Here is an 11,748-nt window from a genome sequence, read left to right on the forward strand (position 1 = left end):
ATTATTATTAGGGGTCCAAGCAGCGAAGCTGGTGGAACCCTATTGTATCTGTTAGGATTATTATTATTATTAGGGGTCCAAGCAGCGAAGCTGGTGGAACCCTATTGTATTTGTTAGGATTATTATTATTATTATTATTATTATTTTTCTCCGCTAAAAGTGTCTGAGGCTCAGCAACCATAAGTCCTACAGCAACCAAATTTGGTAGGTGGGTTCCTATGGCCCCCCACTACTCAGGCACTAAAAATCACCTATGTCAGCCAGTTGGTGGCGCTATAACAAAGGGTTATGCGTAAAAGGCCATAACACCCACACCATAAGGCAGATCAACACAAAACTTCATTTTGTAGCAACAAGATAAACCTGACATTAGCCCAAAAATATGCCAATACAGCAGTGACAACGCTGCTCACTGAATAACGAAATAAACGAGACAATTATTTTTTAATTATACCATGTCATTCTACAGTCAATATCTGGGACTAAACATTGAATAAATATACAATCTTACCATTGGTTTTACGCGTAAAGATGTCCGTTTTGCGAATGAGTGGTCATATATTGTCTTGGACAATCCGTTTGCAAAATATACATGCATCTGTGACGCCTGGGTCGGCCATCTTCAGTAATAGCTGTGCGTAATGCTTACGGCGTTGTCGCCCTTTTTAGTGCAATTTGGCTTGATTGACAATTCATTTATTCAGTTGGTGAGAGTATAAGCTTTCTAACGATGTATAACATGTCTAGTTTTGCTTTTGGAATAGCGTTTTATAGGTCAGCGTAACCGAAAATTTTCTCATCTGCCAATGTCTAAATAAATAGAACGGTAGGCTGCTCTGCGCATAGGTCGCGACTTGATATCTCGTCTTTTGTTTCGTTTTTTCTCAATGTCGTATTTATTATTTGAAATGTGTATTTATGTGTTATTATTCTATCTGTCTCTGAGGTGCTCTGAAATGTGCATTCTCTGCTAAGCTGAGCAATGGATTGGAATATGTGTCTGACGTACTGTTGCACGGTATACCGAAACTTCAGCACTTTTTCGGTACTTAAAAAAATAAAAATAAAAATAACCGGTTCGCTATTAGCATTTTCCGACGTTCGGTAGTTTTGTGTCAAATTTAAAAGCCAGGGAACTGTGTCTCCAGCATTACTGATTGAGAGGATGAAAAGTGTAATTTGTCAGAATCTTCGCTAGATGGCAGTAGCAACTAAGGTTGGCAAGTGAGGTGACCTGCGCTTGTGCATTCTTCGTGGTTGATACAGCACAAGCTTAGACTCGGTTCACTTTAGTAGCAATAGCTGTTCTAATTTGTAAATACTTTATTACAGGAAGATGCTGTATTGTTATTGAAACATGCAGTTTTTAGATCTATTTTAAAGTGAAAGACCTGTTTAAAGATAATTTACTTTACAACTGTTTAATTTTTGAAATATATTTAATATAGTTTTCTATGGTTTAGTGTTGTAACACTATAGGCCTATGCTTATTGATATGTTGAACAGGCTTCAACTTAAAGGTTGTTAATAAACCAGGTTTTTAATAATCCGTGAATTCGAAAATGAGGTCAGCCCTTGTGGACATTACGTTTCTGATCTATTGAGGTAATTTCAGTATCGTTAGGTACCGATTATTGAATCAGTATTGCTTCAGTATCGAGTATCGTGATACTAAACCTGGTATCGGTATCAAAGTCAAAATTTCAGTACCATGACAACACTAGTGTGACACTTTTTTTTTTAGTTGCAGCATTGGAAGCGCTGCAGCTGTACATACACGCTGGGCCATCTAAGTGTTACGACATCCCATCTAAGTGTTACGACAAAGTAAAGGCCTTTACGGGAAGTGGCCAGGACACATCCATGGCGGCGCAACTAAGTCATCCGACAGCGTCTCTTCGCACAAAACTGGACATAAGTCATCAACATTTTATACAATCATCATGATATTCAGTAGATATGTTGGGTGAAGGCATATGATCATGAGGATAAAGCCATTTTAAAATCGCTCCATAGGGGGCGCGATGGTGCCAATGCTTGGACCCCTCCCAACACCGCTTGCGGCTTTAATTAGGGGTCCAAGCAGCGAAGCTGGTGGAACCCTATTGTATCTGTTAGGATTATTATTATTATTATTATTATTATTATTTTTCTCCGCTAAACGTGTCTGAGCCTCCGCAACCATAAGGCCTAGAGCAACCAAATTTGGCAGGTGGGTTCCTATGGCCCCTCACTACTCAGGCACTAAAAATCACCTATGTCGGCCAGATGGTGGCGCTATAACAAAGGGTTATGCGTAAAAGGCCATAAGTCCCACACCATAAGTTAGATCAACACAAAACTTCATCAACATATGCATCTGAACGTGCTCTACAACTTTGCCATTGGCATCACCTGTGTCCGCCATATTGTTTGCCCACCATTTTGACTTTTTAGTTGGGGCATGGAAGCTTTCTCCACTAAAATGTCTGAGGCTCAGCAACCATAAGTTGTAGACCAACCAAATTTGGTAGGTGGGTTGCAATGGCCCCACACTACTCAGGCACTACAAATCACCTATGTCGACCAGATGGTGGTGCTATAACAAAGGGTCATACTTTTAAAGGCCATAACTGCCTCACCATAAGTCCGATCAACACAAAACTTTATCGACCGATGCATCTGAATGTGCTCTACAACTTTGCTATTGGGACCACCTATGTCCGCCATATTATTTGCCTGCCATTTGGATTTTTATTAGTTGCGGCGCGGTAGCGCTGTAGCTCCAAATCCTAAGTGTTACGACATCTAGTAAACTTCTTTACGGCAAGTGGCTAGAAGACATCCATGGCAACGCAACTGAGTAATCCGAGACCGTAGGGTCTAGTTTTTAGACCGTCGGATCTACAGGGTTTGAACTTCTTAAGGGACAATATTGGGCATTCATAAAAATAATCTTTTTCCGTCATAGCAACAAGGTAAACTCGACAATAGCACTAAGATATGCCAATACGGCAGTGAAACACTGCTGAGTCAATAATGAAATAAACGAGACAAAGTTTTAAAAAATGATACCATGTCATTCTACAGTCAATATCTGGGACTAAATATTGAATACATATAAAACCTTACCATTGGTTTTACGCGTAGAGGTGTCCCTTTTGAAACTGAGTGGTGTTATTTCACACTGTAAGCGTTAGTAATAGTTTTTGTGACGCCTACAACAGTGATGAGGAGTGTGTTGGAACATTGCCAAAACGTGGTGGACGGTTGAAAATAGTTTTCATATCGTCCCATCTTCATACAATGTTCCATCTTAAGCCTTCATGAGGGGTTCATTTAAATGCTTTACAATGCACAAAAAGCATTATATTACTTTTTGGAGGGATTTTAGATATGATATCTGTCTGCGAATGTGCATGCTCTGCTAAGCTGTAAGCGAATGAGATGTGGGGAAAACCCGAGATATAGACAGCTGCTACTAAAGTATAAAGTATAACGAAAGCATACTGGTAGATGTAAAATAAAGTGAAAGGTTACGGCTGGTATCTGCATAAATGCGCATGCATTGCTTTCCACAAACTTATGCCTTCCCTATGAATTCAACAAATAAAAGTATTGGAATGATGTTGAAGAAAAGATGCATCATAAACTATATAATAGCTTCATAGTTATACACTTTGTTGTACGTCGCTCTGGATAAGAGTGTCTGCCAAATGCCTGTAATGTAATGTAGTTAGGCTATAGGTTGTGCCATCGCTTAGCATTTTTGATTGCTAGCGCGTCTCAAAGGTAGGGGAGAAATGGGAGTGAATACATCTGGCCTGCAGTTATGTAAAGTCGATACCCTGAGAAAACGCAGCAAGCATTTACACAGTTTGGAGGAGAAACTGACACGATTCAAAAGAAATGTGGGACAAATGCAATTTTATTGTCATTAACACAATGTGCACGCACATGTGTACACAACGAGTGCTGCGGCTTCATGAAACGGAGAAAGGGGTGGGGGCACATAGGAATAAAGTCATTATTTGTATTTTCTTTGTATTCTTTGTATTTTCTGCCCTCCCTCAGTCTGGTAGGTGGTCGTAAGTAGGCTCGCTGTCTGCGTTTTCATCAGCTCCTTCTTCCACATCTACACGAGCCGTGGTCGCCATTCTCCGATCTAACGGAATACATGGATTGAACAGTTATTTATTATCAGGCGATCTGTGTTTGCTTTAACATGACAAATACGTAATTTCTCCTTCAGAGTAGCAACGTACCATCAAGCTGCAAAGCCACGGTCGCTTGTAGCTTTGTTACTTCCAAGTCAAAGGCCTCTAGTTTGTGCTGCAGATTGAGCACTCGCTCGTGCAGTTGGCGACTTCGCTGGTTGGCAGCGCGGTTCTGCCGCTCCAATCTGCCTATAGTGGCCAGTGCCCATGAGGCCGACTTGAAGGCCTCTGCTGCCAATTTGTCCTGACTGGCAGACTCGTCTCGGCAGGCATACTGTAATATGACATCAGAATATAAACCGTCACTGTACGTCCTGATTTAAGTATTGGTTCATGTTATTTATACCGCCACCTATAAGCCATTCAACAGTTGTATACTCATAATGTAGACTACTGCTGATTTTCATATACAGACTTGCACTTACGACAAGTAGCTGGAATTTTTCCTGCAGCTGTTTCCTGTCTTCGCTGTGTACCGTTGGTAACTTGGACGCGTGTTGAGGTGTTCCTTCAGCCATTGTATTATTTGTGTGGCCCAACTCTTCGTGCTCATTATTAAATACTCTGCGACTCGTTGCCATTCGTAACGTCATCAGGTAGTGTCGTCACCTTAGAACCATTTCTGACACCTACAACCACTGGCGCCGGATTCTACCATGTAGTGGGGGGACACGAAGGGAAAATAAAAAACCAGGCTTTTATGCTGTGAAACTGTATATAATTTTTTAAAACATCAATCCAAAACGTTTGTAGCAGGAGTACCGCCGTGGGCTATGCGTGTCAAATTGTGGTCACTCCGAGAAACTGTCTATAAAATGTTTAACATCAATGCAAACGTTTGTATCATTCATAAAGTTCATTTATTTAACAGTTTTTGGATGACGCACAAACAGCGTTTCATATCTGTCATCCTCAGCCAGACAGAAGAGCACAGTGGCCAGCATCATTACAGAGCACAAGTTCTGGGAGAACGAAATGGAGTTAGCATGTCACCTGAAGTGCAAAAGAAGCAGTAAAGTCCAATTCAGTGTACACACACATATATATATATATATATATATATATATATATATATATATATATATATATATATATATATAGAATATGAAAGGTATGAAAAGAAAAGGTATATACAGTATGAATAATATTGACAGGATGTACAGTATAAACAGAGTGAGTATAAACGGTCCAACAGAATGACAGCCACTGAGTAAAGTGAAAGGCAATGTCGGGTGTCTCCGTAAATGCTAGTGCATTGCCTTCTACAAACCTATACCTTCCCTATCAATCCAACAATATTTGGCATTCATAAAAATATTCTTTCACCACTGAAAAATCTTTTTCCGTCATAGCAACAAGGTAAACCCGACAATAGCACTAAGATATGCCAATACGGCAGTGAAACGCTGCTGAGTGAATAACGAAATAAACGAAACGAAGTTTTAAAAAAACGCTGCTGAGTGAATAACGAAATAAACAAGGCAGTTTTAAAAAATGATACCATGTCATTATACAGTCAATATCTGGGATTAAATATTGGATAAATATAAAACCTTACCATTGGTTCTACGCGTAGAAGTGTTCCTTTTGAAACTGAGTGGTCATATATTGTCTTGGACAATCCGTTTGTGAAATATACGCACATTTGTGATGCCTGGGCACCTTCCAAAATAGCTTTGCGTAATACCACACCTGTTGTTTACGGCGTTGTCGCCATTTTTATTCTGTAGGTGAGAGTATAAGCTTTCTAACGATGTATAACATGTCTGATTTTGCTTTTGGACTAGTGTTTTATATGTGAGCGTAACCGAAAATTTTATTGTCATCGCATTCACTTGAGTGTCTTTAAATAGGTTAGTGGTATTGCATAATATGGATATTTCACACTGTAAGCGTTAGTATTTAACAGAAGGTAAGCGTTAGTTATTAGTAATGTAATAGTTTTTGTGACGCCTACAACAGTGATGAGGAGTGTGTTGGAACATTGCCAAAACGTGGTGGACGGTTGAAAATAGTTTTCATGTCGTCCCATCTTCATACAATGTTCCATCTTAAGCCTTCATGAGGGGTTCATTTAAATGCTTTACAATGGACAAAAAGCATTATATTACTTTTTGGAGAGATTTTGGATATGATATCTGTCTGTGAATGTTTATGCTCTGCTAAGCTGTAAGCGAATGAAATGTGGGGAAAACCAGAGATATAGACAGCTGCTACTAAAGTATAAAGTATAACGAAAGCATACTGGTAGATGTAAAATAAAGTGAAAGGTTACGGCGGGTATCTGCGTAAATGCGCATGCATTGCTTTCCACAAACTTATGCCTTCCCTATGAATTCAACAAATAAAAGTATTGGAATGATGTTGAAGAAAAGATGCATCATAAACTATATAATAGCTTCATGGTTACGCTATAGGTTTTCCCATCGCTTAGCGTTTTTAATTGCTACCGCGTCTCAAAAGGGGAGAAATGGGAGTGAATACATTTGGGCGTCCAGTTATGTTTAATTGGTACTCTGAGAAAAAGCATCAGACATGTACACAGTTTTGAGAACAGACTCATACGATTCAAAAGAAATGTGGGACAAATGCAATTTTATTGTCATTAACACAATGTGCAGACACATATGAAAAGGAAAGGAGTGCTTCGGCTTCACCAAACGGTGCGGGGGGGAGCACATAGGGACATACATAGCATAAAATACAAAGGCCTACAGATAAAAACACAAGAATATGAATATATTTACAAACGTGCACTGAATGAGCTAGCACAGATGTATGGACACACGGACGACAACAAATAACATTGCAATCGTTCACAAACGTACGCATGAAAATGCGTCTCTATCCATGAGTTAAATGCGGTATGCCTATTCTGCTGTCCAAATAAGGGACGATTCCGATTTGTAAAGCTAGCAACAGTAACTACAAATGTGATTCAACGTTGCCATCAGTTGTGAAATTGGACATTGAGGGGATGTAACAACAATTAAAAAGCGAAAGAATAATGCTGCTGTTTAAACATTTAGAATGCTGGATTTTCTAGCGCGTTGATTTCCTGTTAGGCCGAGGTGCCCCTTCACTGAGAAATAATAACCCTTGGACCAATCAGAATCGAGTCTTCAGCCAAGCCGTTGTATAATGAAACTTGATCTCCTTGTTGCCGGCCTCGGCACTAAATTGCGCACAGCCTGTCAATGTTTTTTTTGCACTCAGACACTAGTGGCTCCGTTTATAAACAAACATAATATTACGTTAATCACATACACATGTTGTATGTTTGCTTATTACTAATGCAATACAAGTTGGATTTAGCGCCATCGGCACAGGTTGCTCATGTAGTCTACTTTTTCATTTGCCAGAACGTCTCATAAGCCGCGTTTCCACCACAGGAACTTTACCCCGGAACTAGCAACCTTTTTAGGAACTCAGTGCATTTCGACCGCAGATACTAGGGTCTAAATTTAGTTCCGGGGGCTTTATTTTACCCCCAAAAAGGTTCCTGCTCGGGGGGTAGTACTTTCCAAAAGTACCGGAACCGGGTGGGGCGCAAGCGCTGAAAATTTCTGATTGGTCGACTACATGCAGTGTTTAATTTCAACCGCCATTTTTAAAAATCTGCAGCCGCAAACCGATTTATTTTCATAATAACTTCAAATCAAACTTGTATGTTATGCGGCGCAGTAGCCTGCCAACATCTTGGAATTATAACGTGTGCTCTTCTGTTCTTTTCTTGCTTTAATATTTGTTTTATAAAATGCTAAGCATTCGTGCTGGGACAGCATATTACGTACCAAAACATTCAAACGGATTAATTCGGTTGCTGAATATTTTCTTCTGGATTTTCTTTGTTAGCCCGTTGTAATTGACTCAAAACGTTTGATACAGTTATGTGAGGTATGCGGTAGTTCTGCGTCATTCACATTGGTGATACAGTAAAAGCAAACTGGAAATCACCTTCCGCACTTTTTGTCAGGGTAAAATAACAGGTTAACTCTAGTAATCGTCTCTTTAGCTTTTTCAGACTGCCGTAATTTTACTCTGCCATTCTTCAATTCTACAAAAAGACTAGTAAGACTATGGACTAATTTATGGTGCATGGTTCGCATCTGGAGGGCACACTTCGCTGCTCGGCTAGCAGTAACTTCGAAGGAAAGCAAACGGTGGCTGTACCACTGCTAATTTAAATTTTCACGCAAGTCCGAGTTTTTGTTCTATTCTTGTCATTTTGCGATTAGCCTATATGGAATTGACGATGAGAAAGTAATCAAACCGCAAATTGTTTACAACGTGTGCATGTTTTCTGCTGTTGTTGCCAGTTATATTGGAAATGTGAATGCATTCTGTCGCCTCGGATGTCAAGACATGAAAGTGAATGTTCGCATAAAAACATAATGAATGTGTTTGAGAGGATATATAAAACAGTTAAAATCTGACTATTGGCCTGTTATATCCGATTTGTTGCATAACAACGGTCCAAGTTCAACTACCAACGACAGTTTTGCTTGACAACGGTAAAATTAGCTAGCTAGGTAGTTTGCTTTCATAAGGCAATGTCATCGATAATGTTAGCTAGCTAGTTTGCTTTTATGAGGACGTTATAGTTGTGCTTTTATCTTAACTTGGCTAGCTAGTTAGCAAAAATTATAATTGGATATAAGTCAACGTCTTTACCTTAGCTATCTATCGGTACTTCATATACTACTAAGCTAGCTAGCTTGTGAAAAGTCTCCCAAAAACAGCAGGTATCATGGGGGTAGCTATGGTAACGGGGCACGGTCTGTCAATCATAGCTAACTGACAGTTCTCATTACCACGCCCAGACGGTTTGGGCGAACTTTTATAGTGGGAAATTTAGGCTTAGAAAAATACGTTTTAAAGTACATTGAAATGACTGAATAATTAAAAAATAAGGCACATTTGTTTTGTTGTTGCCTAAAGACAACTGGGAAGTGTCACGTTCAACCACCATGTTACTCCTTTAACCTGCTTTTACCCTCACTAATAATTGTCTACTACTTCTCAATTATTGCTTTTGCACCATATCTACCAGCCGTTCCCCGAACGTATACACTGTATTATGACGTACCGTCTGCACGTTCAATTGTTAACCAGCTACAATATTGCAAAGCCATATGGATTCAACGGGAGCTCTTCTGCACTTACTCGCCTGTGTTCTTCTTTAAAACCAAGCACAGGTTTGCTAATGATATTTCACGCATTGCATAGCTATGTCATGGTGCTGCCCCTAACAAAGTGACAGACTGGTAAACCTCCGGTTAAACGATTGAATCCCGCCTCGTCCTCAAGCAGATAATTTCCTCTTTTACACTAACGTTCTCTTACGCTTATATTTGCTTTACCAAAACTCACTCATGGCCACCCATATGCATTTCATGATGGAAAATGTATTCCTTTTATTAAAAAGTTAGACCAGTTCACCGCTGTGCCATTTCTACTAACTACATTTCTTCACTTGGCTACCGTACAATACCTTCTTATCAGCAAACGCCACGTACCTCGCCCTGTTCTCTATCTAGCCACATACAAACAATTACTACGTATGTACGTTCTGCAACTCCCCATTAAAACATTACATTTAAAATCATGATTCACTCATAATTATAACTACTAGTACTGAACATGAAAAAACACAGCAGTGCAATAGATTTCACACGTTACTTAACCCTCCACTTCAACGGTTAACACTGTATAGCGACTGTTATATATACCGTTCGATAAGGAATATAAGCTCGCTCATGGTTACTCCATTTACTTCGCAGTATACTCTGTGATCATGTCAACCTTCACCTACATGCCCATTCTGCTAAAAACATATTGTTTCAACTACGGAATTTCGTAATTTCATCCTAATTTCTCTCACACTGTTGTTATTCTCTCATATGCAAAGCCTGCTGGGACATATGCATCTGCTCCTATTCTCCACTATCATGTTTTCCGGTTCTAGTTTAACAAAACAGCGAAGAAGATTCCTACCTGCAGATAAGCCTATCAAAATGCCTTATAAACCTTACAAACACTAAAAGTGCATCTCCACGAAATAACAGACAACGGAGCAGGACAGAAGGATAAACCTTACAAACACTAAAAGTGCATCTCCACGAAATAACAGACAACGGAGCAGGACAGAAGGCTACACAAGTTGCGACCCAGGGACTTATAATTCTACGGGCTTGCTGATTCTTTTGTCAGTCAAGGCTCATTGGATGGACGTCAAATCCGTGAGTACATACCATATTTCATCTGCGTTTCTGATGCGTTTACGCTTACGCCACTGCATCCTTTCTCACAGCCACTGTTTTACATATATAGCAAAACCGAAACTGCTGAACGGTACACACTCAACAGACTGTACAAATTCACACAACAATAGCCATAATCCACAACCGTTTCTTATAGGGTCGCATTTCTCACTCTCATAATAAAACGCTTTGCAAAAAGAAATTATATCTCATAAAAAACACGTTTTCAACGTACAAAAATGCCAAGTTACTCAAAAGTATTGATATCAAAATGACGCCAAGTTACGGTACTACAAACAATCTTGCCCCACCGAAATGACATAAGATGTATTTCAAAGCAATGCTACCCAATATTTCCTGAGTTCTTTCAAGTCACTTGGCCCTGTGTTTTGTAATCTTACCATTTTACAATGTCATGCAAACTTTGTGTCAGATCAAAGAGTCAAATATTTCGAATTGCCTCATGGAACACATTGAAATTAATGTACAAAACTGCTGCTGAGTAACTACAGGAAGCATATTTCTCCAGAAAACATGTTTATACTTGCTTCTGAACTGAATTTGAGTACATGTGCGAGTTATTGTATAGGCTATTTGCTACGTACAATAAATACTGCATGTAAAATACATATTGTACATACATACATAAACAACTTCTTTATCCCCATGGGGACATTTCCCTCGCAGCATGTTACATTCACATTTACGAACACACACTTATACCAAGAAACATACTATCATTCACGCAACTGAAAGGCTGGGCAGCGAAATACATGCATACCAATACAAATTGGACATATACACGCCTATTCAATCAATCTTGACTGTGAGAGAGCCATCCACACATATGTTTGGCCTGTCCATGTAGTGCATGCTTATACACAGGGCCAAGTGACTTGAAAGAACTGAGGAAATATTGGGTAGCATTGCTTTGAAATACATCTTATGTCATTTCGGTGGGGCAAGATAGCCTATATTGTTTGTAGTACCGAAACTTGGCGTCATTTTGATATCAATACTTTTGAGTAACTTGGCATTTTTGTAAGTTGAAAACGTGTTTTTTATGAGATGTACTGTATAGCATGTCATACGATATAATTGGATACATGCAAGGTTGTTACATCATTAGCGTATTTATTAACATGTTTGATTTGTCTTATCCCTTATGTAGTAACATGTTTGATTTGTGTTTTCTTTATGTAGTTTGTGTTCGTTGTTGGCAATTCACATCTCAGATCTTTTGCTGATGGAGTTGTGAACATGCCAGAGGGTCGGCTGTCCTTTGGTTT

The 11,748-nt window shown here is 39.3% G+C and overlaps 2 long non-coding RNA genes across 2 annotated transcripts in view; one reads left to right on the top strand and one right to left on the bottom strand.

The window, feature by feature from the left end:
* The first annotated feature begins 3,649 nt into the window (after positions 1-3,649).
* Positions 3,650-11,748, top strand: part of LOC135254135 (uncharacterized) — a 210,079-nt gene continuing 201,980 nt past the window's right edge. The window contains exon 1 of the long non-coding RNA XR_010329764.1: positions 3,650-3,714. This is a non-coding gene — a long non-coding RNA (uncharacterized LOC135254135). The remainder of the gene's footprint in view (positions 3,715-11,748) is intronic.
* Positions 3,890-4,551, bottom strand: LOC135254304 (uncharacterized). The gene is made up of 2 exons (XR_010329829.1): positions 4,245-4,551; positions 3,890-4,144 (listed from the first exon to the last, which is right to left on the bottom strand). It is a non-coding gene; the product is annotated as an uncharacterized LOC135254304 (long non-coding RNA).

The sequence above is a fragment of the Anguilla rostrata genome, chromosome 4, assembly GCF_018555375.3.
Source record: "Anguilla rostrata isolate EN2019 chromosome 4, ASM1855537v3, whole genome shotgun sequence".
Classification (NCBI taxonomy): Eukaryota; Metazoa; Chordata; class Actinopteri; order Anguilliformes; family Anguillidae; genus Anguilla; species Anguilla rostrata.